This window comes from Heterodontus francisci, chromosome 31, assembly GCF_036365525.1.
Source record: "Heterodontus francisci isolate sHetFra1 chromosome 31, sHetFra1.hap1, whole genome shotgun sequence".
Taxonomy (NCBI): Eukaryota; Metazoa; Chordata; class Chondrichthyes; order Heterodontiformes; family Heterodontidae; genus Heterodontus; species Heterodontus francisci.
In genome coordinates this window covers 38,090,923-38,116,831 of record NC_090401.1, presented here as the reverse complement: position 1 = coordinate 38,116,831, position 25,909 = coordinate 38,090,923, and the positions used below count along the sequence as shown (strand labels likewise).

The 25,909-nt window shown below is 43.0% G+C and overlaps 1 protein-coding gene across 4 annotated transcripts in view; it reads right to left on the bottom strand.

Moving 5' to 3' along the window:
- Window positions 1-25,909, bottom strand: part of LOC137347161 (hippocalcin-like protein 1) — a 132,800-nt gene that overhangs the window by 82,073 nt on the left and 24,818 nt on the right. The window contains exon 3 of one of the 4 annotated variants that reach the window (XM_068011327.1): window positions 21,573-21,614. The exons of the other annotated variants lie outside the window; for them this stretch is intronic. The gene's annotated coding sequence lies outside the window, so the exon portion shown is untranslated. The remainder of the gene's footprint in view (window positions 1-21,572; window positions 21,615-25,909) is intronic. 4 annotated transcript variants of the gene reach the window in all.

Genomic DNA, 25,909 nt, shown 5'->3' with positions numbered 1-25,909 from the left:
AGTAGCCATTCTGCAACTGAACCACAATTATGAAATACTTGAGTATAACGAAAAAAAATAGAACCGACAGAAGTTCTTCAAGACGAAGTTCTAGATGCCTGCTGTATTTTGGTGTCTTTTGGAAAAGTGAGCCAAAAATTGGGTGAGCCCATGTTATATATAGCCCTTTTAAGAATTCACATAACTAGCGGATCGTACATGGAATGGGAGTTCTGTATTATTTTTGAACTTTGCCTTGTAATGTTAATCAGAATACTATACTTTGATCAAAATAATAGAGATTAGCTATGTATTTAACTGGAAACAAACTCTAAAATCAGTTATTAAAAATCTAAGAAATCCTAATGATAATTATTACAGCAGGCCAAGATGGATATGAAAAGGATGCGATCTGAAAGGATGTAATTTGGGCAGCAAAAACACAGTCAAATGAATCTGTGTAATTTGAGCAGACAGCACACAATTTACATTAGAGGGACTGAATCCAATTTATGCAGGAGAATTATAATTTTGTATAGTGTAACGCTTCCTCCGAAACAAACAAACATTCACTTAAGGTGAATTGACTGTACACGCTTCAGTGACATTTACAGTGCAGATCAGGGAGGACTTTAGCAGCATGGCTGTACCAGAATAATAAATACCACTGCAGATTTTCATTTCAATTAGATTTATGTAGAGAATCTGAAATGAGCTGTTCTGTGATTCTCTATACTTCTCTAAGCCTAACTCATTTAACCTGTTGTCAAATGTTCTGTTATTTTTGAGGCAGAAACCACATAAACTCATTCATTTACACATCTATCCCACTGTTCAAAAAGAACTGATCCTGCAGGAGGTGGTGGAAATTGAATACTGTTCTAAAGGTTATGAAATGGTTGATCTCTAATTCAAATAGCCAGCGACATTCTGTGGGAGCAACAGCAGTGAAAGAAATAATTGCACTGGAATCCGATTGCATCCTACAGGCTAGGTGGGTGAGATCATGCACAGAACTCTCACAACTGGGTTTATTAATGCCAGTAAATGCCACTGTTTGCACAGGGTTTTGAGAATAACAAACTTGTCATTTTCAAATTTAAAGAAGTCTTCAATGATTGTCCATGGAATTTTTGCAAGTAAATAAACTGTGGCAACAGCTTTGCAGATATATAGGCGTTTGATGAAAAACAAGTCTAGGTTTGAAACCAGGCATATTTGGATTGGCATTTGACTTTATTTGTTAAAGTGCGTGGAGCTTAAATGTAATTGCAGTTCAATCCATTTCCCTTAGTTTCTAGCCTTGTGTAATTAACCACACCCATTTCAAACTGGAAAAGTGCTGAAGTTTCTGTAAGGGACTGGAAAATGATTTGAGTATTCTTAAATGGTTCCTACCTGAGAAATATTTTCAAACTATCCATGTATATCTGACACAAATAGAAACCTAGTTGTTTAGGAGCAAGGTTTTTTGTTAAAGATGTGTACAGTATATAGAGGCCCATGATCTTTGCAGTTTAATTGTCAGTTTGGTTCAGCGGTACCGCCACACTACACGTGCCAACATAACAGTGATTACACTTTATATCTAAATTCCTTGGTTGTAAAGTATTTGGGGGGTGTCCTGAGGCCCCCGTAGATGCCACAAAAATGCAAATCCTTTATATCTTGTAGTAGAAAAGTACACAAAGGTCAAGAATGAAACAATTAAAAATAAAACCAGTGTGAAGCTTAAAGACATGCTGCTGTAAACTACGTATTTAGTAATTTGAAAAATAGGGATGACATGAAGCTTGAGAGATTTGTAGGATGATTGTGTTCAGCGGGGGATTCTTGCACATTGTAGCATCAGACTGATGCCGGAGAGTTCCAGTTACATTGCAAAAACAGACTTCTTCTCTGGTTCAATCCTCTCAGAGCTTAACAGTTCAGTAAAGTCATATATTCAAAGTAGATTTTGAACCTTCCAAAGAAATCATAACAAGTGCACGTTGGTGGAAGCAAAGGGGAAATAATAGTTGGCTCAATGGGTTGAAGCAATATCTAATCTTTGGGACTTGAGCTCAAATCCAACCCAGACTGATGGAATCCTGGAGGATACCTCTCCGCTGAGAAATGAGTCAAGGCAGACCCAGCTTAGTCCCTTGTGAATACTAGCCTCCTGATCCATTAGATACATTTAAAATGCAATTCCTAGGCCAAGCTTGCCAAACTCGCCTCCAACATTTAGACATTTGGATAATCCCATAAATCTGGCATCATTCCAAAACTATTGCCATCTTAAAACCAGAAAAAAAACAGCCAACGATTCCAAAAGCTACCATTCCATTGCTCTTCTATCTACGGTGGTCAAACAGCTCATCCTTTACTGGATAGAACTGGGTTTAGAAGGCATCCTTCCAAATAAGCAGACAAGCTTCAGAGAAGGAAGAAGCTGCTCTGACCAGGTTCTTGCACTCACTACCAATTGAAGCAGGGTTCCAGAAGAAGTTGAAGACTGGAGCTACCTTCATAGACTTGTCATTGGCATATGATACTGTCTAGTGCAAAGGCCTGCTCAACTATCATTCAATGCTGCAAAATTCTTCAGCTCATCAACATCCAACAAGCAACTGTAGGTTCCACATTTATCTTGGCGACAGGATGTCAAGAATGGTCTGCCACAGGGTTGGTGCTTGCACCGATCTTTTTCAACATCTGTACAGTGGACATGCCTTGCACCAAATCCTGGAAGTTTGTCTGTGTAAATGGCATAGCTCTGCTGATGCAGGCATCAATGCTGGAGGAAAAAGGTACGATGCTCACAAGCAAATTGAACCTATTGGAATGTTACTTCCAGACCTGTGCCTCTGTCTCAATCCAGAGAAGACAGTTATGTTGATGTTCCATCTGAACAACAATGTCACCGGAAAGAACGTGATGTGTCTTTCTGTGGAAGGTAACTTACCATAGCCCTCACCCTGGACAGGACTTTCACCTATGGGCTTCGTTGCATCAACCTTAGCCAAAAAGTATAAACCAGGATGAAATTGGCCTGAAAACCCACTGGAACGTTATAGCATAACCAGAACAGTTAATATTGCAACAGTGACCCTAATCTACTCTGCTGCAGAATGCTGCTCTGCCTCATGGTCCTGCAGATGCCACACAAAGCTTGTGGACATGCAGCTAAACGCTGCCATAAGGACAGTGTCAAGGATGCTGAAGTCACCTCCAACTGAATGGCTCCTGGTACTGTCCAACACTGCCCACCTGCCATTTGCCGTGACATCATGCTCCATGAAAGAGTAAAGAAGAAAAAAAATGAACAATCCTGACCTTACCATTCACAATGACTAGGAAAATCCACCACAAAAGTGCTTTCATCATGCCAACCATCGTGGGAAACAGCAGCTAATAGTCATGCAACTGGTATCAACCCACAATCCAGATGAATGGAATCGTGAAGGGCATGCAGCACAAAAATCCAACACCTCATCACTGACACAACAGTGGAAGCTCTGACCCCAACATTGTGATCCAATCTGCTGACAAGGGTGGTGCTGTTGTTGTCTGGCGTACTGACCGCTGCCTTGCAAAGGCTGAGCTCCAACTCTCAGACACTTGTTCCTACATCCCCCGGACCATGACACCACCACCGAACTTCAAGCCACTGTCTCCTTGACTGTCACTGACCTCATCTCTTCTGGAGATCTCCCCTCTATGGCTTCCCACTTCATAGTCCTGCAATCCTGAACAGCCCACTTCCACTTCCTTCCCAAAATCCACCAACAGGACTGTCCTGGTAGACCCATTGTTTCAGCCTGTTTCTGCTCCACTGAACTTGTTTCTTCCTATCTTGATTATTTTTTTCTCCCCTTGCCCAGTCCCTTCCCACCTCCATGGGTGAATCTTCTGACGCCCTATGTCATTTCAACAATTTCCAGTTTCCTAGCCCAAAAAGCCTCCTGTATACTTAGGACATCCAATCTCTTTACACCTCCATCCCTCACCAGGATGGTCTGAGGGCTCTCTGCTTCTTCCTGGAACAGAGGCTCAACCAGTCCCCATCCACCTTCACCCTTCTCTGCCTGGCTGAACTTGTTCTCACATTGAACAATTTCTCCTTCAACTCCACTCACTTCCTTCAAATAAAATGTATTGCTATGGGTAATCGCGTGGGTCCTAGTTATGCCTGTCTTTTTGTGGGGTATGTCGAACAATCCTGATTCCAGCCCCTTCCGCCAACTCTTTTTCCAGTACATTGATGACTGTATCAGTGTAGTTTCCTGCTCTCACCTGGAACTGGAAAACTTCAAATTTACTCCCGATTTCCACCATTCTCTTACCTTCAAATGGTCAATCTCCAACACTTCCCTTCCTTAAATTCTCGGTCTCCATTTCTGGGGATAGGCTGTCTTCTAATATTCATTATAAGTCCACCGACTCCCACAGTTACCTTGCCTACCCTTCCTTACACCCTGCATCCTGTAAGGACTCCATTCCATTCTCCCAGTTACTCTGTCTCAGTTGCATTTGATGATGTGACCTTCCACAACACAGCTGCTGATATGTCTTCCTTTTACCACCCCATCAGCCTCCATATCCAAAGGATGATCCTCTGCCATTTCTGCCACATCCAGCAGGATGCCACCACTTAACACGTCTTCCCCCTCCCTTGTCAGCATTCCTAAGGGAGCATTCCCTCTGCGACACCCTGGTCCACTCCTCAATCACGCCTGACATTCGTTCCCTGCCCACAGCACCTTCCCATGCAATCGCAGGTGGTGTAACCCCTGCCCTTTTACCTCCTCTCTCCTCACCATCCAAGGCCCCAAGCATTTCCTCCAGGTGAAACAGCAATTTACTTGTACTTCTTTCAATTTAGTATACTGTATTCGTTGCTCACAATGCAGTCTCCTTTACACTGGGGAGACTGCTTTGTGGAGCACCTCCGGTCAGTCCACAAGCATGCCCCCTAGCTTCCGGTTGCTTGCCATTTCAATTCACCACTTTGCTGTCATGCTCACATCCCTGTCCTCGACCTGCTGCAGTGTTCCAGTGAAGCTCAATGCAAGCTCGAGAAACAGCACCTCATCCTCTGATTAGGCACTTTACAGCCTTCTGGACTCACCTTTGAATCCAACAATTTCAGACCATGACCACCATTTTGATTTTTTAAAAACCATTTGCTAGTTTAAACTTGTTTATCATGTTTTTGCTTTCAGACAGAGCTGTTCATTATTCTGCCATTAACACTCTCTCTGGACAAATGCTTTGCTTTTTATGACAACTGTTACACTCCCTTTGCCTCTTGTTCCATGACATCTTTGTCATTTAATATCTCCCACCCTCTACCCCATCACACACCTTCCCTTTTGTTCTTTCTTCCCCTCCCCCCCTTTGAACAGCATTAAACCCAGCACATTTTCTAGAAGAAGTCATATCCTACTCAAAACGTTAACTCTGTTTCTCTCTCCACAGATGTTGCCAGACCTGCCGATTATTTCCAGTATCTGCAGTATTTTGCTTTATTTTATTTATTTAGAGATACAGCACTGAAACAGGCCCGTCGAGTCTGTGCCAACCAACAACCACCCATTTATACTAACCCTACATTAATCTCATTTTCCCTACCACATCCCCACCTTCCCCCAATTCTCCTACCACCTATCTACACTAGGGGCAATTTATAATGGCCAATTTACCTATCAACCTGCAAGTCTTTGGCTGTGGGAGGAAACCGGAGCACCCGGCAGAAACCCACGCGGTCACAGGGAGAACTTGCAAACTCCGCACAAGCAGTACCCAGAACTTAACCCGGATCGCTGGAGCTATGAGGCTGCGGTGCTAACCACTGCGCCACTGTGCCGCCCGGCACAGTAGAAGCTTTGACCTCCGTCGAAGACAGTGGACAAAATGCTCGACCAAATATGCACAGGTGCCATTAGCTACTCCACAAGTGGAAGATGAGGACAACCCAAAGTACGATTGTGGTCATGATTCCCAGACCATCAACCTGCTCACCAAAAATCTGTTGCGGGAAGCATTGCATTTCACCACTCGGCATTGCAGGAGGCCATTGAATGGATAGCTGAATTAGACATCCTGTTATAAGCTTTTCCTGTGATATGAAATTAGTAGTAATACTGCAGACTCCTCTTTCCCAGACATTTCCCCATACAGCTCAGCAGGTGCAATAACTCTCCATTTGTTTCTTCCACCATTATCTTGAGCTAAACAAGTATACTTCCTTTAAACTCAAATTGTTGCTTACATTTTTAAAAAAATCCATGTTTGCAGCCTATCCTAGTTTGGTGAGGCCAAATGTGGATCAGCTATCCATTTTGCCATTCCATTTGCAAGCACAAACCCAGCCTTTCTGTGGTTTACTCCTTTAGTTTCTTCTCATTCTCACACTGACCTTGCTGTCTGACAAAGCTCAGAATATCTTCTTCCTCTGAACCAGTCCTTCTAGTCTGAACACTGCATTTAACAACTTCAGTTCTCTTTGTATTTCTCCGACAGTTTTTCCCATTCACCTGCCATGATTTTCCTTCCCATTCATGAGCTGTTTTATTCACTTTGTCTCACACCTTTCAGCCACCTCGAGATGCCGTCATGTTTCATCCCGCACTCAGTTTTTACCCCCAAAGGCAATTAAACCCATTACTTTGAAGTAGTAGTTAGCATTTCTGTACTATTATTCTGTTCTTTATTTTATTTCCAGTACAATGAAGGGATAGTCCTACTTTTCTTCATCAGTTCTGACAAAGGGTCTCAACCAAAAATATCAACTTGTTACAAAGAAATAGCAGCAAAGAGCCATTCTGTCCGACTGTTCAATGCTTCACACAAGCCTCCTCCTACTGTACTTCATCTCACCCCATCAGTAAGGCCTTTATTCCTTTTTTCCCCTCATATGCTTATCTGGCTTCACCTTAAATGCATTTGTTACCTAAACCACTCCATCTGGAATAAAGGCCGGCTCGGGTCTACAAATGAAACCTGACCTGAGACTAACAGAACCACATCCAACCCCAAGCCCAACCCGGCCCGAGACCTTCCATTTTTTCCTGTACCCGACCTAACCGTCAGTTAATCTACCTTCCGTTTTTCATTTTGTTGCTTCTCTGCACAAGCTTAAAATAACTGCAACAAAACCACCTTTCAAGTCCAAAAAGTATATTAACATTGGAGCCACTTACCTGAGGTTGTGATAGAGCGTGTCCGACCCGACCCAACCCGAGCCTGAATGCCGGACCCGGAAGTGCGACCCGACCCGAACCCGACACATATCATCCGGTCCCTTCAGGTTCGGGTCAGGTAGCCGGCCTTTAATCTAGAAGCAACTTCTACATTCTCACCACTCTTGGGCAAAGAATTTTCTCCTGAATTCCCTATTGGATTTATTAATGACTACCTTATATTTATTGCTCCTAGTTTTGGTTTTCCCCACAACTGCTGTGTCTCTTCTGAGATTCTGATTGCCTTCATGCATATTCAACAGTTTTTTAAAAACATCCCTTGAAATAAGAGTCCTTGGAACAGAAATTACCCATAATTTGACACTAATTGTCACTGAGTCAGTAGCAGCGCCAAAGAAACCAATGGGTGTGAGAAATCAAAAATTGCCTCATTGGCCTTCTGGATTTACCTTATGGGGATGGATTCAACTTTGGGCAGGGATCACCTGCCTGTTATATACCCTACCTGAAATTCCTTTCACACTGTAATGAGGACATCTAAAAAATGCAAATTTAAAATCAGTAAGTAAATATTTACAGAGCAACAAAAGAAAAAAAAGTAATTTAAGGGCCATGTATGGAGGCCATTCTGTTAGGACACCTTTCAAAGGATTTTCTTAATTTTAGGTGATGGAAGAGATTTATTGTTGGGTCTGTTAGATTTGGTTAAATTGAATGACTCCATATGCGGTTAAGAATTATCTGTGTATTTTACTCAAGTCTCATACAAAGCTGTTCCATAACCCAGCTAGAGACTGCCAGTGGGATCTAAAAAGGGATCTGAATTGAAAATTAAATGAACAGAACATACAGCTATCAACATTCATGATAGCAGCTCAGTGCTTATGCTTATGTAACACTCCTGCGTCTCATTCCATAATTTTCTATGCTCTGAGCTCCAAACTTACAGACTATGGGCTCGATAAGACATTGGAGCTGGGAAAAGAACAGGAAGGTGGGGTGGAGAAGATTTTTGGATGGGAACTGTGGAAGTATGGGTTTCCTCCAGGTCCCTGTGGCGCAGTGGTTAGCACCGCAGCCTCACAGCTCCAGGGACCCAGGTTCGATTCCAGGTACTGCCTGTGTGGAGTTTGCAAGTTCTCCCTGTGTCTGCGTGGGTTTCCTCCGGGTGCTCCGGTTTCCTCCCACAAGCCAAAAAGACTTGCAGGTTGATAGGTAAATTGGCCATTATAAATTGTCACTAGTATAGGTAGGTGGTACGGAAATATAGGGACAGGTGGGGATGTTTGGTAGGAATATGGGATTAGTGTAGGAATAGTATAAATGGGTGGTTGATGTTCGGCACAGACTCGGTGGGCCGAAGGGCCTGTTTCAGTGCTGTATCTCTAATCTAATCTATTGAATTTAACGACAAGACAAGTTTTTAAAATTTTCAACAGGTTTCCTTCCCAAAAGCTAGCCAGATAGAAAAGTTGTCAGTCTGTCATACTGGAGAGCAGGGTGCTGTGAGGTGCATCAGACAAGACGGGCATGGAGGCCAGGGACACTGGACCTTGTCAGGGAGGGGCAGGGTATGACATCAGACATGGCAGGGGTGTTGAAAATTAAGGAGGCAGGTGTGGTTGATTGTGGAGGTCCCATTGCAGAATGCAGGTAATCTCTGTAGGCTGGGGAAAGCACTTTTTCTCCTCTTGGCCCACAAGCAGTGCAATAAAGGCACTTATCTAATGGATCTGGCCCTCTACATCTCCATTCAAATGCTGGGATTCCAGAGACCTGGGAATCCAGCCTGCAGGTGCTGAAGAAAACGTGAGTTAAAAGGGAGGCACATTGTCTCCTTAGAAATATTTTACTGATATCTAGCCTCCTGAGAGCAGATTGGTCACCCATACACTGATCTGTCACTGTTAAAACTGGAAGTGGCTATGTTGGAGTTGGGGGTTCCACAATCCTTTTTCATTTTAAATCCCCACCTGCCCTAAAAAGGTTAAAATTGCTCCTGTAACTTTTTTCCCACCATGTACACTATAAAACATTGATTTTGCCATGATTGAACCTCATTGTCCTCAACACACCACTTTAAGACTGGATGTTTGTACGATACTGATTGAAGGAGGATATAGAAAAACTATTTCACACTACTTGATGTAAGACCTCATATGATACCTAATCAATTTTGATGCATGTGCAAGCATTGGGATAAGTGCAATTATTACATTCATAGCATTAACATTCCTTCCCTGAAATATAAAGTTTTAAATTTATATGATGAATACTTGAGCAAGAACAGTTCCTATTACGCTGCAAGAAACTTAACACCTTGCACACCTTCCTCTCCCTCCACCTCAAACACATACTGTGCATGGAAACAGTTCCACAAGACACAAAGCACAAAGGAAGCTTGCACAAGTTGAAGGAATATTTATCTTAGCAGTATGTACTTTCAGCAACTGACACCTGCTATGATACTAGAACTGGGACAATGAAGTGAGGGAATATTCCTGCACTTATGTTGAGGAGCAGTTCGTCATTCATTGCAGCGAATTGACAGAGCATTGAAATGACCTGTCCTGAACAGGTGTAAATCAGATCTTTCCAATTCTGCTTAGCTCCAGTTATCTTGTAGATTCATCCTTCATGACAGCATATGGAGACTCTCAAAAACTGCTGCACATAACGGTCTCAAGAATCAAGGGCCGAATTTTCTGGGCCCATTGAGGTCGGGCTGGGAGGCAGGAGGGCTAGCAAAATGGAGGGGAAGGAGCGGGAGTGGAGCCCGACACCTTCCCACTGCCATGCCATATTGCCAGAAGTGGGAAAGTTGATGGCTTGGATGCCTGCCGGGAGGTCAATTGAGCCACTTAAGTGGCCAAATAAGGGCTCCTTCCTGCCTGTCTCAGGATGGCCTGGTGAAACCTGGCGGCCTGCCAGCAGGTTCCAGGGAGGAGGGGGACCCTCCTTTTTTGGGGGCAGGCCAGCGCACTTAATTGGACGGTGGCCCCAGCGGCGGCCTCTTAATTGACCACAGCTGGCAACAGGCTGCCCCGGATCCTGCCACCCGCTTTCAGCCCCGGAGGTGGGATTTCGCCATTAATGGCAAAATTCAGCCCCAGGGCTTGTGCTTTCTAAGACAAATGAATAGAAAAGATCACTTCACAAACAAATGGGAATTCAGATCAAAATAATCTTGCTCGTTTGAAGTTCCTTTGCATTAACAACATTCTTCTGTTCAGTCTATAGTGACAGTTAAAATACAAAAATCAAACAATGAGTTATTCTGTGCTCTCCAGCTTTCTTCCGCAGCATTGATTAGAAGGCATCCTCAAACTGTGCCTAAGAGTTTTACTGAAGCTGGAAGCATTATGATAGACATCCAAGTTAGTTTAGCGTCATACAAAATGAATCACGATGCGATACTGCAGGCAACCAGGGAAGATTATTGATAGGTCAGGAAAACAGAAGGACTGCAATTCATCCTGATCTTGGCTCTAAGTTGTTGCACAAGTCCAATCACAGTTTACTGGCCAATTCCACTCCTCCCCAGTTACTTTTTTAAAAAAAACATCTCATGTAAAGCAGGTACTCTTTTCATTTCTGCAAACCCAGCAGCACAGGAAACAGTAAGTTCTTTCCTCCAATTGGAGTTTAGACAATGCAGTGTGTCAGGAAACTGTCTTTTCATTTCAGAAACCCAGGTTTGAATCTAGCCTGACTAAGAGCTGTCTCTCTCGCAGTTTAATACAGGTTGGAACAAAGTTTTTCCTTCTCAACCCAGTTCTCCAAATTTAGAATTCTTTGTGTTCTAGCAGTCAAAAATATTCAAGGCCCTTGCACATCCCCCGCCCCCCCCACCCCCATCCATTAACATAGGAACAGGAGTAGGCCATTTATCCCTTTGCCTGTTCCGCCATTCAATGAGACAATGGTTGATCTACAGCCCAAGGCCACATACTCACTTTTGCTCTGTATCCCTTAGTACCTTTGATAATTTTAAATATGAGATTGGCTAACAAAAATCTAACAATTGATCTAGCAACAATTGCCATTTGCAGAGGAGAGTACCACCCTTTGCATATAGAAAGATTTCCTAATTTCACTCCTGAAAGATCTGGCTCTAATTTTTTAGACGATGCCCCCTAGTGCTTGACTTCCCAACTAGCAGAAATCCTTTTTGTACCTACCCTATTCATTCCCTCGAATATCTTGAAAACTTTGATCAAATTACCCCTCAAATTGTACCCCCTTGTATTCTAGTACTCTAGATATAAAAGCTAGTATGTCATTAGCCTTTTTGATTATTTTCTGAACCTGTTCATTACATTTTAACAGACACACATATATACAGAACTCCAAGTCTCTTTGGACCTCACTAACTTTTCACTATTTAGAAAGTACTCTGTTCTATCCTTTTTAAATCCAAAGTGGATGACCTCACATTTGCCGACAGTGAAATCTATTTGCCACAGTTTTGCCCATTTACTTTTTTTTTTGTTATGTTTATTTCATTTCATCTTAGTTTGTTCTGTTTGCTTACCCACTTTTTTTTTCATGTTTGTGCTTGCTGCTGTTCAATCTTCAGTCCGTTAACACCCTATCTGTACTAATGCTTTGTCTTTCAACACACTATTAACATATTGTTTGCCTTTGCTCCATGACCTTTTGGTCAGCTATTCTGTGGCCTTGTCCAATCTCCGCCTTCTCCTTTGTTATCTCTTGCCCCACCCCCACTTTACTTGCTTATAACCTTTGACATTTCTAATATTTGCCAGTTCTGAAGAAGGGTCACTGACCCGAAATGTTAACTCTGCTTCCCTCTCTACAGATGCTGCCAGACCTGCTGAGTATTTCCAGCATTTCTTGTTTTCATGTCCATTCACTTAATCGATTAAGATCTTTGTAATTTTATGCTTCCATTTACCTTCCTTTGTGATTTCCTTTGCACCGCCAGTGGCGGTCGTGCCTTCAGCTTTTTGGCCCCAAGCACTGGAATTCCCTCCCTGAACCTCTCTCTCCTCCTTTAGACACTCCTTCAAACCTACCTCTTTAAACAAGCTTTTGGTCATCTGTCTGAGTATCTCCTTATGTGGATCAGTCCTAAATTTTGTCTGATAGCACTCCGGTGAACATCTTACGACATATAAATGCAAGTTGTTGTTATTGATGATTATCTAGTAATGTTAGATTAGAAGTAAATGGTCACAAAGATTGTATCTTCCAGCACCACCCTCACTCTGAATGCACATTCACAAAAATCAAGCAGTATTATAATGGCCTCAAATAGACTTTTGCACTTTGACCTTGCTTACAGTCTTGGGTTTAGTTTCACTATATCTCACGAATAGAATATTGGATAGCATTAGAATAGCTCACATGAAGGGAAAAAAAGAGCCAGGCTCATGCTAGAGAATGATACCCCTTGATAGCCAACTGTGAAATCAGGATCCATAATAGCGAAAGAAAGATTTACCGTCTAGATAATCCCTCACTTGCAAAGTGAAGAAGGAAGCATAGTAGAAGACAGCAACAGTGGGGACCAAATGGACAGGGAGGAGCAAATAAATAAATAGCAAAGCTACCATCTGTGTTGTCCTCAGGCAACCAATAATAATGACAATTGTGTGCCTTAAACACAAATTGAATGGCATCTGGCCTACAAAGCAACTGAAAGGTTTGTGCATCACCAGGTGTACAGTTCATTTTGCACATTCTGGAGATGCAATGATACTGCTGAATAGGCAGGCGGGAAGGAAGCCATTCCATTATAATGATGGGTACCTCAAAGGAGTGAAATTGGGAAACAGTGTACTGTTTTTAAACAAACAGAGAACTAGAAAGGAAGTACACTTACAGCTATTATCTGATAAGCAGAATGGAGATGGGCTGCTTCGATAAGAATCACTCAAGCGGATGGTATCAGTGTGGTGCCGAGCCAGCACAGCTTCAAACCATTAAGACAGCCTCAGGAATTCTCTGTTGGTTTTGAATGAATGCTCCAACTAAAGTTCAAATGTTCAGATTCAATCATTGTATAGCCCAAGAAAATTATATAGTGATATCAATTTTCAAATAATGATTTTGTGAAGGACAAAAAGATAAAAGGTTTCCCCTGAGATCTCTGCCCATTTCTTTTCCTCTTCTGCATGTCACTTGTGTCTATGATGTTGACTTTAATGTATCGTGTGCAAGTAGGTATGGCCTCAAGAGTTGGCATTGCTAATCTCTCATTATGTGTTATCATTGTTTGGTTATTGAACAATAAGCTCCATTTTTAACTGAGTACAGTTGGAAAAGGATACAATATACCGTAGATAGCTAGGAGCAGTTTCTATAAACATACTGGTATTTCGAAGAAAAAGAAGATTTAAAGATTGGTTTCAGCACCACTGCCACTTTCTAAAATGAAAATGACCACGAAATATAATCAGCATTAACAAAAATGTACAAGAATGCCCTTTAAATGGGCATTCAGATGCTAAGGTAAGATTGCCATCAGCATTTATCTGGACAAGAAAGGAAACTGCTTAAATTAAATAGTGTACCAGAGACACCAAGGTTACGGGGGGGGTGGGTGGTGGAGTTTGAACTGTCGGTTGCCCGTTTCCCACTTGAAAAAAAAGGACAATGGGCAGAGGAATAAAAACAAAAAGTACTGGAAATACTAGAAATACTCCACAGATGCTGCCCGACCTGCTGGGTATTTCTAGTACTTTAATGTTTTTATTTCAGATTCCCAGCATTCACAGGATTTTGCTTTTATTTTAATGGGCAGAGCAAGTTTGGTTGAGCACAATGGACATCCATTTGCCTGCCTGATTCAATTTAAAAATAGGCCTTTAAATGGAAACGCAGCATTCCAACCCAATACAGGCAGGAGGTTGTTTCAATATGCAAATTGTGGTCTTATGCTGGTTACAATGTACAAATGGACAGATCACATACACTGCTAATCCCAATTGTACCTTAAAAGGGACCGCTGAAGGCCGTTCTGGAAAAGACAAGTCTTTAAAGTTAAAAAAAAAAGACTTTTGTGGGACGAGGAAGAGCATTCACACTGGTCTTGGCCTGACAAAAATCTACTGTCACATTCCTGCCCCCTAGCCATTCACCCCAGGATCCATTCCCCGTTAACAGCAGCCCTCACCTGCCAATTAGCCCCATGCAAAAGCCAGCCAATTTTCGACCCTCACTAAACCAGCAAAATGCAGCAAAGTGCTCATTCAGCATCCACAGCTCACTAGTGATACTCAAATGAGGCCCGAGCTGGACAATGTTTTGGGCGCCACACGTAAACCAACTTTGCATCTGTTTGGGGCTGAAGTTGAAATTCCCACTACTATACGTACTAATGGTAGAGTTCAACTACCCCAAAGTAATTCAAAAATCGGAGGGATTAAAAAAAAAACTTTTTTGGTTCAAAGACTGCCATTAATCTGGAATTAAAAGCTAGTCTAATGGTGACCATGAAACCATTGTTGATTGTTGTAAAAACCCATCTGGTTCACTCATGTCCTTTAGGGAAGGAAATCTGCTGTCCTTACCTGGTCTGGCCTACATGTGACTCCAGACCCACAGCAATGTGGTTGACTCTTAAATGCCCTCTGAAATGGCCTAGCAAGCCACTCAGTTCAAGGACAATGAGGGAAGGGCAATAAATGATGGCCTAGCCAGTGACGCCTACATTCCACAAACAAAAAAAAAATTAAGTAACATAGTGCCATAGATCCCTCTCTAAGGCCATAAGCATATAGTCTAAAAATTAGAACCAACATAAATTAGTGCATGTAGCAGAAAGGAACTTTTTAGATAAACTAAGGAAAATATATATATTATACACATTACAATCAGAGAGTGAGCTGCGAGGCTCCCGGAATTGCACCTGCAGGTGGTGCTGTGAGGTTGTGCTTCACGACAGCCGTACTCTGACATGTGCCTGCCTAACCTGTAATAAAATGTGACATGTGGACAACCATGAGGAACAGTATGAGGACAAAATATTTTTAGAAATGTTTGATAGTTAAGTCTTATGTAAAATGTTTGAGCTTGCAAATCAATTGGAGCACATCCTTTCTCCCAACTTCTACCCTGGTCCCCTCACCTCCTCTTCTCCATTACTGTATCAGTCCATTTCCTTTCTCACATCTACAACTCTCCAACTTCTTTTCTCCTCACCCCCTCCCCTTCCCTTCCTCCCCATCCCTCTTCCAATTCCCTCAACATCCTCCTTTCCCCTCCAACGTCCTCTTGTCCCCTCTCTATCACCCTCTCTCCCCTTGAATCCTGTCCTCACCGTAATCCCTTCCCTCCCTCCTTTCTCTAAATCCTACACTCTCAGCCATCTCTTCCTGCTGTACCTGTCTCTCCTCCCTCTATTCTTTCCTTAATTCCCATTCATCCCCCCGCCCCTATTGCTTTCCACTTTCTCCTCCTTTGCCTTGATGCAGTTATTTTCCTCCCTTCACCACCCTCTAATCTCAACACAGCACTCAGTCTTCAGAACTTGTGTGCAAACAGTAAGTGTTTAGATATGATACTTTGGCAAATGAATAATGTCTAAAAATCAGAGTGATTTTCCATTTGGTGTAATCATTTAATCAATCAACACACCCCTAATATGGCAGGACTGTACATATACATGTCGTTTATTGCCATCAGTGGCAGATTTATACGTTCAGTGACTGCATTTAGTAATTGTTAAACTGTAAGTAATGTACGAAAGCACTGCCGAAGGATGAAATATTTAAAGCTTTCCCCTTTCATAGAACATGTACAGGAACCAATTAAAGAGAATTTGACAAGTAACCACTGTGCATAAATCTCAATGAAGTCTTTTTTCTTTGTTCATCATATATGGGCATCGCTAGCAAGGCCAGCATTTATTACACATCTCAAATTACCTTGAAGGTTTTTTTTTTTAAGTCACCTTCTTGATCCATTGCAGTCTATGTGGTGTAGGTAGACGTACAGTGCTGTTAGGGAGCAAATTCTATGAATTTGACCCAGCAACAATGGTGGTAGAGGTCACAGTTTGGAAGGTGCTATCAAAGAAGCCTCAACAAGTTACTGCAGTGCATCTTGTAGATGGTACACACTGCAGCCATGGTGTGCAGATGGAGGAGTGAGTGAATGTTTAAATGTGGTGGATATGGTACCAATCAAGCAGGCTGCTTTGTCCTGGATGGTATCGAGCTTCTTGAGTGTAGTTGGAGCTGCACTCAATCAGGCAAGTGGAGAATATTCCATCACACTCCGAACTTGAGCCTTGTAGATGGTGGACAGGCTTTGGATGAGTCAGGTGGTGAATTACTCACTGCAGAATTCCCTGCCTCTGACATGCTCTTGTAACAACAGTATTTATGTGGCTGGTCCAGTCAAGTTTCTGGTGAAACCATCCCCCATTACCTCCCCTTACCAAAGATGTTGGTGGTGGGGGATTTAGCAATGGTAATGCCATTTAATGTCAGAGGGAGAGGTTGAACCCTGGTTGAAGATGGTTATTGCCTGGTACTTGTGTTGCATGAATGTTACTTGCCACTTACCAGCCCAAGCCTGAATGTTGTCCAAGTCTGCTGCATGTGGGCATGGACTCCTTCACCATTTGGGAGTTGAGAATGGAACTGAACATGGCAATCAGCGAACATCCCACGATTCACCATATGATGGAGGGAAGGTCATTCATGAAGCAGTTGAAGGAGGCTGGGCCCAGGACGCTGCCTTGAAGAATTCCTGCAGTGATGTCCTGGGGCTACGATGATTGGCTTCCAACAACCACAACCATCTTCCTTTGTACAAGGTATGACTTCAGCCAGTGATAAGTTTACTACCACTTCCCCAACTCCCAATTCACACGGACATCAATTTTACTACATCTCCTTGATATCATACTTGGTGCCATGAGCAGTCACATTCTCCTCACTTCTGGAATTCAGCTCTTTTATCCATGTTTGGACCAAGGCTGTAATGAGTTCCGGAGCTGAATGGTACTGGCAGAACCCATCTTTAGCAGATTGTAAGGAATAGACCAAAGAAAACCATATAATGTATGGAAGTGGTATTATTAAAGTTTGATGTTTTTTAGACCATTTTTTGTTCAATGGCCTGACTGTTTTTCTAAGCAGACCATATTTCCAATGCACGAGTTCCTCCGCGAAGTGTTTTTGGCCCAACCATTTCAACTACTTTTACAATAACTTTCCCTTTATCCAATCGGGAGGAGTGAGGCTATTCACTGACATGTCATGTTCAAGCAGTCACAGCCTCCTCGATAATGAAGGAGCCTATTGAATCACAGTCTGTCAGGATCTGGTTAGTATCCAGGCTTGAGCTGATAGGTGGCAGCTAACAATCACAGCATGCAACTGCCATGTAACGAACATCTTGAACAAGATATAGGCCAAACATCTCCCCTGACCTTAAAACAGCACCACCATTGGTGGGCTCCCCACCATCAACTTCTTGACTAGATATTCAACTAGATTAGCTAAATCAACACAATTCCTTAGCTTTGCAGTCAGAGGCTAGGTACGCTGCCAGCATGAGTTCAACACCTGACCCCTGAAATCCTATCTACAATTTACAAGGTTCAAGTCAAGAGTGAAATGGAACATTCACCTGCAGGAGTGCAATTTCATCAACACTCAAGAATCTCAACACCATCCAGGACAGAACAGGTCACTGAACAGGCCGTGTGCCACTAGACTCAATATCTACCCGCTTCACACACTGACACCATGGTTCCAATCTGCAGGATACACTACAGTAACTCAAAGGTTACTTTGACAGCACCTCCCTCCGAGACCTTGACCACTGAGAAGGATGTGAGCAACAATGTTGTGGGAAAACTTTTACCTCTAAATTTCCCTTCAAGTCACACACCAACCAGATTTCTTATGTCACAGTTCCTTCATCATTGCTCAGTGAATAGCTTGGAATTCCCTTTCTAACACCCCTGTGACACCAACATTATCACTGCAATTGAGCTGGTTCATAAGATGATGCCCCACCACCTTCCCAGAACTAGGGATGGGCAATAAATGCAGCTGCTCGCAGCATCCATATCCTGAGCAGACTGCATGGACTGGGGGGAGTAATTGTTACTCTACTGAAGTCTAATCTGGTGCTACATTCCCACTCGAATTAGGTAAAATTATTGCATGTAAATTGGTAGTGACAGGCTAAAACAGCTACTCAAATTTATTCCCAAAAATCAGATAATTATAAAATACAGAGGAATAGCCAAATACGAGAGTACAAAACAAGTGGGATTTATAACAAAGTTCATTACAGCTCTTTTAAGCAGTAAGATCTGTCTCCTGCAATGAAAACCAGCAACTTTGAATAAAACACAGTCCTCAATGCTGACATGGTGAACGATAACAGGCGAGTTTTCTTGTGCCCAGTCATTACAGAATCTCAGCCAATTTCCCCACATACTAGTTAGCATGAACATCCAATCCAAACAAAACTACATTTGACCCTAAGGGCACACACTAATGAAATTCAAATGAACAATTTCTAATTCTGAATTGAATCGCTGGGGTTAATTGTCAGAGCCACTTCCCATCAACGCCTGCAAAACACCATTGTTATATTGAGCTTTTAACTGAACCGGCTAAACTGGTATCCCAAGGCTCACAGTACGATGAGGCCACAATGATTTTAACAGCTGGGCCTTATTGATGTTTCACCCACTCATTTCCTGACCATTCTGCATGGGGAACGGCTGCAAGTTAGTGGAAATTTGGGCGAAATTTGGCCACCCACCAGCACTAGGGATCTTAATAGGGTACTAATATTAGGGGATTTCAACCTCCCCAAATTCAACTGGGATAGTCGTAGCGCAAAAGGCTTAAAGGGGGCTAAATTCTTAAAGTGCATACAGGAGAGCTTTTTGAGCCAGCACGTAGAAAGTCCTACAAGAGCAGGGGCGGTACTGGACCTAATTAGGGATTGAAGCCGGACAAGTGGTAGCAGTGTCAGTGGGGAAGCTTTTCGGGGATCGTGACCATAACCCTAAGATTTAAGGTAGTTATGGAAAAGGACAAAGATGGACTGGAAATAAAGATACTGAATCGGGGGAAGGCCGGTTTCAATATGATAAAGCAGGATCTGGCCAAAGTGGACTGAGAGCAGCTACTTGTAGGAAAATCTACATCAGACCGATGGGAGTCATTCAAAAAGGAAATAGTGAGAGTTCAGGGCCAACATGTTCCTGTAAAGGTGAAGGGTATGACAAACAAGTCCAGGGCACCCTGGATGTCCAGGGATATAGAGGATTGGGTAAGGAAAAAAAAGAAGGCTTATGACAGATACAGAGTGCTGAAAAACAGGGGAGGCCCTAGAGGAGTATAGAAAGTGTCTGGGGTGGGGGGGGGTGGGGTGGTATTTAAAAAAGTAATTAGGAGAGCGAAGAGGGGACATGAAAAAACACTGGCGGGAAAGAAAAAGGAAAATTCCAAGGCATTTTATAAGTATATTAAGGGCAAGTGGATAACTAGGGAAAGAGTAGGGCCCATTAGGGACCAAAGTGGCACTCTGTGTGTGGAGCTGGAGGACATACATGAGATTTTAAATGATTACTTTTCATCTATGTGTTCGCTATGGAGAAGGATGATGTAGGTGTAGAGATCAGGGAGGGGGATTGTGATATACTTGAACAAATTAGCATTGAAAGGGAGAAGGTATAAGCAGTTTTAGCAGGCTTAAAAGTGAATAAATCCCCAGGCCCAGATGAGATGTATCCCAGGCTGTTATGTGAGGCAAGGGAGGAGATTGCAGGGGCTCTGACACAAATTTTCAAATCCTCTCTGGCCACAGGAGAGGTACCAGAGGAATGGAGGACAGCGAATGTGGTACCATTATTCAATAAGGGTAGCAGGGATAAACCAGGTAATTACAGGCTGGTGAGTCTAACATCAGTGGTAGGGAAACTATTGGAAAAAATTCTGAGGGACAGGATTAATCGCCACTTGGAGAGGCAGGGATTAATCAGGGATAGTCAGCATGGCTTTGTCAGGGGGAGATTGTACATAACAAACTTGATTGAATTTGTCAAGGAGATGACTAGATGTGTAGATGAGGGTAAAGTAGTTGATGTATCTACATGGACTTCAGTAAGGCTTTTGTTAAGGTCGTGCATGGGAGATTGGTCAAGAAGGTAAGAGTCCATGGGATCCAGGGCAATTTGGCAAATTGGATCTAAAATTAGCTCAGTGGCAGGAGGCAGAGGGTGATGGTCGAGGGTTGTTTTTGCAAGTGGAAGCCTGTGACCAGTGGTGTACCGCAGGGATTGGTGCTGGGACCCTTACTGTTTGTAGTGCACATTAATGATTTAGATGTGAGTTTAGGAGGTATGATCAGTAAGTTCGCTGATGACACGATAATTGGTGGTGTCGTAAATAGTGAGGAGGAAAGCCTTAGATTACAGGACGATATAGATGGGCTGGTAACATGGGCAGAACAGTGGCGAATGGAATTTAATCCTGAGAAGTGTGAGGTCATGCATCTTGGGAGGACTAACAAAGCAAGGGAATATACAATGGATGGTAGGACCCTAGGAAGTACAGAGGGTCAGAGGGACCTTGGTGTACTTGTCCATAGATCACTGAAGGCAGCAGCACAGTTAGATAAGGTGGTTAGGAAGGCATATGGGATACTTGCCTTTATTAGCCGAGGCATAGAATATAAGAGCAGGGAGGCTATGATGGAGCTGTATAAAATGCTAGTTAGGCCACAGCTGGAGTACTGTGTACAGTTCTGGTTGCCACACTATAGGAAGGATGTGATTGCACTGGAGAGGGTGCAGAGGAGATTCACCAGGATGTTGCCTGGGCAGGAGCATTTCGGCTATGAAGAGAGACTGGATAGACTAGGGTTGTTTTCCTTAGAGCAGAGAAGGCTGAGGGGGGACCTGATTCAGGTATACAAAATTATGAGGGGTATTGATAGGATAGAAAGGAAGAAACTTTTTCCTATAGCGGAGGTGTCAATAACCAGGGGCATAGATTTAAAGAAAGGGGCAGAAGGTTTAGAGGGGATTTGAGGAAAAGTTTTTTCACCCAGAGGGTGGTTGGAATCTGGAACACATTGCCTGAAGGGGTGGTAGAGGCAGGAACCCTTACAACATTTAAGAAGCATTTAGATGAGCACTTGAGAAGCCATAGCATACAAAGCTACGGGCCAAGTGCTGGAAAATGGAATTAGAATAGATAGGTGCTTGATGGCTGGCACAGACATGATGGGCTGAAGGGCCTGTTGCTGTGTTGTATGACTATGCTCCCGGGGGGGGGGGCGGGGAAAAACATAGGGTAGAGAAGGAGGAAGTAATCTTGGGCAGGGGAGGCCTAACCTTTCTTCATGTGGGGTCTGGGGGAGCACTCCAGGTTCTACAGAAGAGAAAAAAAAACTTACCCAGAATGGTCTTTCGATCCTCTTCTTGCTTGACTTTCCCTGCTGGAATTCAAATTGTGATTCAGGTTTGATGATATTGTCAGACCCTGATCTGCATATTAAAAAAGTGGACGAATTTGCCATATGCTCAGAATAGCAGGTTAAAATTGAAGATGGCAGGATATTGGCAGGCAAGTAACCAGGCCAGTTTTAACTGCCTACATGGGTGGTGTCCAAATAAGGTTAAAGTCAACTCCCATTTTATCATATAACCAGAAACATTACAAATTTCACATTTTGGGCTCATGTCAAAAACCTATTGGTTTTGGTACAAGAATAATGCATAGGTATTTAAAACTTTTGCCATATTTGCACACCCTCTATGATTCAAGTACCTTCTGGAAGTCCAGATTGTGGCCCAGTTAAACACTGTACACTTTTTTACGCAAGTTCTGTTGCAGTGGAAGCTCAGTAGAGATATTAGATACCAGAACAGGCTGCATTAAAAGTATATCACCACTTTAAAAGCAGGAGGCTGGTTGCCATGGATCAAAATGGAAAACATCAACTTTTCTTCCAATGCCCCAGGTGTGCTACTCATCTGAGGTCATAATTTTCATTTCCTGTTACTTCAATGCCTTTCTGCAATATTTGTGTACTGCTACAGGCCATTAAATGGGGTTACATTTCTGCTTTCACCCGCTTGATTCGAGACATCAATTCTTTTGATCATTCAGCAGCTTCAGAACCATGAAGACATGCTTTCATGTGCCCATAGCTCCAGCTTCATATGTTCTCAAAGACCCGGGCTATCTCTTTACAAACAGCTTCTGTAAAGCTCCAATTAGTTCATAATGCAATTTGGATAATCAGGGTCTTTGGGAACATAGGAGCAGGAGTAGGCCATTCAGCCCATCGAGCCTGCTCAGCCATTCAATTGGATCATGGCTGATCATGGGGTCTGTACTGGAATCTGCATAAACATTCCCAGAATCAGTTTTCCTGGCCCACTATGAATGTAAAATAATTTTCCTGTATATTTACAGTATTCCCAACTATAGAGTCAATTACTTTTTTCTTAAATTAGACCTATACATGAAGAGTTACACTTAGCTCCAATGTAAGCAGATTTGAGGAAGCTGGCGGGAAAGGATCTCAATTGAATCCATTCTCATCTTGGTGCACAAATGTACTTCTCATTGTACAAAAAATTACAAATCAAGCAATTTTTGCACTGGGTCCAGGGAGTGTTAAATAACAAAGTGGCAATTTTCAGGCAGGAGTAAACCATTGGTTCATCTAGCTTCCCAATCCAACCTTCCACAAGATTTCCCTGATGTATTTGTAAAATCTAATGGCCCAGGTTTTGCGATAGTAGTGGTGATGGTAACTGCACTCACAGTTATTATGGTGTAAATCAGACAGCAACTTCAGATGTCTGTTAAAATGTAAGTTGCTGTCCAATTTGCCCTGCTCCTCCACAAGCTTCAGTACACTGGTCCCTCACTGAGCGGTTTGGCATTAAAATACATAATAGGGGTGAAGTTGAGCACTTACCCACTAAACATGCCAGAAAAAAATAGTTAGGGCTTTTCCATTCATGTCGTTAAGTCTTAGTTACTGCCAAACAACCTCTCTGGCACTGAAAATTAATTTTTCTAGGTATGGAGTCGCATTCCTTCAGATTTTATTGTTGGAGAGGTTTAAACTTTTTCTTTCTGCCTCTTTTATCTCTCAATCCCAACTTTCTTTCCCTCTCTATGTAAAATCATGCACAGAAAGTGCACATTGAATTAAATAGTCTAACTTACACTTCTGGTTTAGACTCTGTGTGATTTTGTGAGGATTTGTCGATCTGATTGGTTGAGGCGACACACTCTTGCTTGCCCTGCTTGATAGGTCCCAGATCCCCTATAGAGAGCACCATGTTGTATTAGACTCTCAGGGCTGGATTTTGTACTCCTCCAGGCATCAGGTTCCATGGCCAGGGGTGGGGGTGGGGGGGCGGAGGCCTGAAGATGCCTCCAGGAGAGGCTGCCAATGGGATTCCAATTTGAATATTTAAATAAATTTAAATGAATGGATGAATGAACCTTATGTCACCGCCTGACATCCCACTCCGATCTTCAGTCTGGTGGCCGGCACTCCCGTGCCTTCGGATCCCTGTCCAGGGAAAGCGAGGGGCCACACTGGTGGCGTGGGGGGGGGGGGGGGGGCGGGGGGAGAGACAATATAAAGTGCCAGGGTGGGGGAAATGGGGTCAAATTAACATCATGGGCATAGGGGATGGTGGGAAAGGTTGTAGTTGAAAGTTTGAGCAGTTTTCTTTTGGGAGAGGGGGAAATGTCATATGGTAAAAAGAAGTGTTTTTGTTGTGGGGGGGGAAGGATAAATAATTAAACTTAATTGTTATTGGGGGTGGGAGAGGGGTAAAAAATTTATTTTCTTATATTCACTTTTCCTTTAAATATTTAAAGTAGTCAATAGGAATAACAGCCCTTTAAAAATGGCACCAGCGCCTGCACACAGGCAGCTAACGCCATTGCCGGGGATGGACAGCCCACCCCCTCCACATGATCCCTGGGTGGTGGGGGGGGGGGGGGGGGGCAGCCTGCCCCGGCTACTTAAATGAACTGCCGCATGGAAGATTGCGGCGGCTGCACGACATGCAGCCCATGCGGGCGGTCTGCCATTTGAATCGCCCGAAGGGCACATAAAATTCAGCCCTCAGTGACTGCAAGTTGCCCTGCAGTAACCCACTGAAAAGTCTGTGAGCAGCTGTAAGCGCAATAAATGGTGAGCACCCGTTTCTCTGCTGCTGACCTGCAATAACACAGAATCCTTATATCTGACAAGAACTTATCCAGTCCCTTTTTGAACTTCAAACTAGTTTCTTGTTCCATTAAGTTTGCTGGTATTCTGTACCACATGTTTATTGCCTTTTACTGAAAGCATTGCTTGAATTTTCCAATTTCTTTTGTCATCCTTAATTTGAAAATATGACCCCTTGCCTTTCAATTCTGTATGTGGCAGAAAAACATATCTGAACTCATATTCTCCAAGCCTCTTAAATTACTCCTCAGTCTTATCTCTTCAAGACAGAAGAGTCTCAGGGGACACAGGGATGAGTAAAGGCTGTCTATTCTTAGTTCTCACCATCATGAATAATGGTCACTTGGCTAAGACATCAACAGCCACCTGACATCTGTGGTAGTGCAGTAAAGCAAGGAGTCTGCACATTCAAGAGATGAGGGGAGAAAACTAGCAAAAAGGAAAGTACAAAATGAAAAAGAAGATTTGGAGCAGCGCCCCTCTTTCTTTACATTTTTAATCCTTGATATGGCCTGTTGTCTGCAGTCAAGGGGACAAATGTTTGGGCTGCACTCATGCAATTCTAATGGGGATATGAAGAACACCAAGAGCTTAGAGTCATATGGGCCCGATTTTAACTCTGTGCAAGTGAATGGGTTTTGAGTGAGGTAAAATCTCGCCTGATATCGTCTCCATGCCAAAAATTAGAGTTCTAAACATAGAATCTTTTCCTTATAGGTTTATTAGAGGAAATGGTACTCATGCTTGAGGGCACACATGATGATCCGAAAGCTGCGGGGAATCTCACGTTACAATGGCTGAGCTCAGTTGCAGGGTAGCCAACCGTTGAATTTCCCCTAATTTGCATAGCAGTGGTCCAATTATAACCTCAGCTCCAGGCCATGACATTATATACCTTCCATGGCCTTCGTCTGAAGTTTCCATTAACGTCTATTGGCTCAGCATTCCAGTGACTCGCTGTCCCTACTGTAGATATTCAGGGGCTTCATTCATCAGCTGCCTGTCTTACTACATCTAGGTGAAAAGCTAAAAGCAACTGCTCATCTACCAAGAAGCCAAAAGTAAACATAAAACAAATAACTAACTATGACTGCAGCTTGTACCAGTCACAAAGGAATATCTGTGTTCCAGATATTGCCTGCTTCCAGTATATTTCTGCAGATGCTGCAGCAGCCTTGAGGAAAGTGAAGAAGGGTGAGCGATCAGGCCTCAGGCTGGGGCTATCGGTAGCTGATCAGTAGACAGAAAGGTAGGCCTGTTCCCTCTAGTTCCACATTTAATTAAGTATGGGGGCCTTCCTGCCAGTTAGCACCAAGATGTGCCGTGCAATCTCAGCACGTGGTGAGTGGAGTCTTGGGGCATTTGTAAATCAAAAACGGGTTCTGTAAAATACGCAGGACCCTAATTTGAATACATTATTCTAGTCTTTAAATATGTTCCCAGGGTGTGCTCTTTCCACCAGCACATGTACTTTATCCAAAATGGCAGCTGATGCACTTGTGGCTAGAAATACGAGTATGCTTCCT